A 4,335-nucleotide genomic window follows, 5' to 3' on the forward strand; every position below is an offset into this window, starting at 1 on the left:
ATAGACACATTACGCAAATTCTACATTTCATTTATTCAGTTGCGTGGTTATATAGTAGAAACATATGGTTAGAACTTATGGAGAAAGAAATTTCATTACTGCTTTTATTTTAACGGGAAATGCGTTCAGCACATATTATTCAGTTTGCAGTTAATAGAAAATGCTCCACTTCGTCATTGTTTAAAGAATAAACAAAAATCAAGTAATGTTCAAGCAAAGTTCTTACTGTCATATTTTAAATTATTTTTTTTCTTCTCAATTTAATCGCATCCATTTTGAATTTATATAAAAAAAATTGATCATTAATATAGATCAGGATGATCTCAAATGCTGTGGATTTGTTTTGTCACTTCCCCAACTATCAACAGATCACAATTTCTATCCGACTCAAAATTTTGGGGAATATCTTTCGACATCATCAATCACTTTCAGGGATGAATTCATAGTTGAAGAGTTACCAATTCCTTGCAATCCATAAAGACATTATTGAGAGACAGAAGATGAAGATTAAATATTATGTGTTAATATATTAATAAACTTTTTTTTATAAATTAATTACGGTATTAATACTATTTATCAATGACAAAACAAAATTCTTATTTAATTATTTGTATGGTATATATATTTTGCAGGCTGTGGACCGACATGTGCTTTTATTGTACCGTATCTACCCTGTGTCCCATTACTCCGGCGGAACCTGGCCAGTGACATGAGGAAACCACAGAGAAAACCTCACGCCAGTACAATCGGTGACTAGGCAATTTTCATTAATCACTAAAATTCTGCATTGTAGTGATCAATGGAGCCTTTAACTTATACCTAACAACAATGATGTTCATGCAGGCCAATCGTATTCTTCGCCAGAAGATCACCCATCAAAGTACTAACTTCACTCTAAAAGCTTGCATAGATTGGTGATCAACCGAATCATACGCCAGCTGCATAGCTATCACTGCCGCACTTATATTAAAATAATCTTATTACAATTACAATAATAAACATTAATATTTTTAAAAAAAATAGAGAAGGTAGCTTGAAAATGAACCGAAATTTAGAGCTAAATGTACGTCAATGTAGATCAATAATATTATTTTCTGAACATTTTCTAACTTCCTTCTTTATTTTTTTAATCGTTTTTCTTCCTTTATTTTTTTAATCTTCTCCTTTTTTCCCTTGTTCCTTCGTTCTTCTCCTTATCTACTTCTTCACCTACTCTTCCTTCTATGACTTCTTCGTCTTCGATCTCAGTTGATTCCGTCGCGATGTTTTTTTCATCTGATGGGGTTGTATTAAAATTAAATTTATTTATTATGTTTTATATAAGTATCTCAATCAAGAAATAGAAAATTACTTTTTAATTTCCACTCCTGCTGTTGTTTAGCCTGTTTAACCAAACGCAACATTCGTTCTTGTTCTTTTCTCTCAAAGTAAGTTCGTATTTCTTGAAAGTATAATAAAGCGTTGTAAATTCCGTCAATTAACGATTTCTAGATAAATATAAATAATTTTTATTACATTTATAATTAACTCTTAAACTTTATCGTCACTTTATTTTATTTTTTATGGACATTTACCTCTCTAATCTCTGCAAAGGAAAATTCACTTATATTATCGTACTCTTCAAAGCAACCAATCCCTTCATGGAATCTTCTGTCACTTAAAGTGATTCGGACTGTTATGAAACATCCAATATAAGACTTTTTTGATTCTTTTGATAGTTAATGTCGAATTATTAATAAAAATTTGTAATTTACAATTTAATTATATATCAATATATTTTACAAATCATTACTTACCTAAAGTTTAAGCTTTTATCTCATGAGACCAGTTTTTAGAACCAAACACATAGTCAGCACACGAACATAAACTTTCCATACTTTCTCTGTCTGACATTTTTATTTCACTTCTCAACCGCTTATGAACTGACGTTTTATTATAAGATTAATTAGGTTATATAAAAACAAATGAAATTAATTAAATAAAAAAAAAAACAATTGACTTCAACCTTCTCTATTTGAACAGTAAAAAAATAATCATTTGGAGTCTGTCGAAGTTATAGTTTGGAAATATAAATTTAACATTCTCACACCCACCCCCGCAATCCCTATTGGAAATAGAATTTCGTAAAATCCTATTTGAGATGATTTCTGCATGACAAATAAAAGATTACTACCAAATTTAGAGTTTATAGAGGTTACAGTTTGGAAATAGAAATTTCACATTTTAACACCCACTACCGCAATCTTTTTCGGCGGTGGGTTGTTGTAAAATCCGCTCTTAAATCATTTCTGCATCACATATAGACGACTCTAGCTAAATTTGGAGTCTGTAGGAGCTATGGCTTAAAAAATAAAAATTTTCATTGTTAAAACCACCTGCAACCCCTGTGGGTGAACTACCGTAAAATTCGTTCATAGACTATTTCTACATCTCTTACAGAAGATTCCTACCGAATTTGGAATTTATAGGAGCTATAGTTTAAAGCGGGAATTGTTCATTGTTAACGCCCTGCAATCCCCTTTTGGGGATGAATTTCTTAAAATCCGTTTTTAGTTGACCTCTACATAACGAAAGTAATATTCCTAACAAGTTTCACATTTCTAAGTCCTATAGTTCCCGAGATTTCATGATGAGTAACTATAGAAATTGGAATACTTCGATTATCATCGAAATTTTTAACGTTTTAGCAGACTTTTTTAAAATTTTCTTACATATAAACCTTCTCCTGACAATTCTGAAGACAACAAAAAAAAATTAACCCAATCGGTCCAGCCGTTCTCAAGTGATACTCGATCATAGATACGGCATTTTATTTTTATCAAAAAATGAGAGTGGGTGTGCAGGGGTGCGTGGGAGTTGGTGGGTGGATGCGTGGAAGTTTGTAAGTAGATTCTTAGCTGAATGTAAAAGAACATAATCCGTTTAGTAAACTCCGTTGAAATCCATGAAAACAAAAGAATCAAGAGAAAACGCTTGTCTTTTGTTTTTATTAGCGGGATAAATGTTCATAAAAGTAAAACAGCAATAAAAAAAGGAAGGAAGGTTAGAATTCGAAAAATAAATAGCCATAAACCATTTAGGAAAAATTTCGCATCGAATGGTGGTAGTTTCATGTCGATACGATCAGTGGTTTAGGCGTGATTGAGCCTCAAACGAAGACCATTTTCATTATATATATATATATATAGATATATATATATATATATATATATATATATATATATATATATAGGGTGTCCCAGAAGAAACGGACGCCATTGTAGCATCTGATGAAAAAAATAATTCTGAGACAAAAGTCCTTAGCCATTTTTTAATTCAACCTCTCATAGATACTTAATTATTAATTAAAAATAACGATCTCTTTATTTGTTAGAGAAAGAGCGCCAGTGTCCAGTAAGAGTACGTGCCAAATAAAAAAAGACTTCAACTAACTGTATGACTAACTAGCTTCTATAGCTAACGTAGTCACACATATTTACTTACACATTCACACGTTGCAAAGCGATCTTCGTTTTGAACGCACTTGACTGAACACTAGTGCTCTCTCTCCCTAACGCATAAAAAAGAACGTTATTTTAATTAATAATTAATTATCTATGCGTCTGATTGAAAAAATAGTTAAGGACTTTTTCGTCTCAGAATTATTTTGTTTATCAGATGCTACAATGGCGTCCGTTACTTCTGGGACACGCTGTATATCTGTTTATATATATATATATATATATATATATATATATATATATATATATATCTATATATATATGTATACCTCAGTATAACGTGGCGACCCGTCGCCACACCGTACACTCTACTACACATAAAATATATATATGTATACCTTAGTATAGCGTGGCGACCCGTCGCCACGGTAAGCGTCGCCACGCCAACAATTCGGTTTACAAGTAAGCCTATAGATGTTTCACATCAAAAAACCACAGCCATCTTTGGTCACTCCTAAAAAACCACCACAGCAAGGAAAAGGAAAAAGAGCATGAAACAGCGCCCCCCCCCCCCCCCCGACTAAAGCTCAAAACCAGTCAAGTAAGGGTGCCTCTAAGAAACCGAGGAGAAAGAAGACAAGAACTAAGGATATTCTTGTCCAACCAGTAGAAGGCCAAACTTATGCTGATATCCTAAAGGAAATCAAGGCCAAGGTAAGCCGTGTCGAGACGGGCAGCACGGAGAAACGGACACTCTCCCCTGAGAGCTTGGTAACCTGCATGATCAAAAAAGAAGATAACTGGTCAGCTGTTGCAGCCTATACGCAGCGTCTTTTAAAATAAAAAACCGCAGAAAGAGACTAGTAACTAGGAGTTACCGTCGTGAGACGCAACA

Source organism: Cotesia glomerata, linkage group LG7 (assembly GCF_020080835.1).
Source record: "Cotesia glomerata isolate CgM1 linkage group LG7, MPM_Cglom_v2.3, whole genome shotgun sequence".
In the NCBI taxonomy this organism is placed as follows: domain Eukaryota; kingdom Metazoa; phylum Arthropoda; class Insecta; order Hymenoptera; family Braconidae; genus Cotesia; species Cotesia glomerata.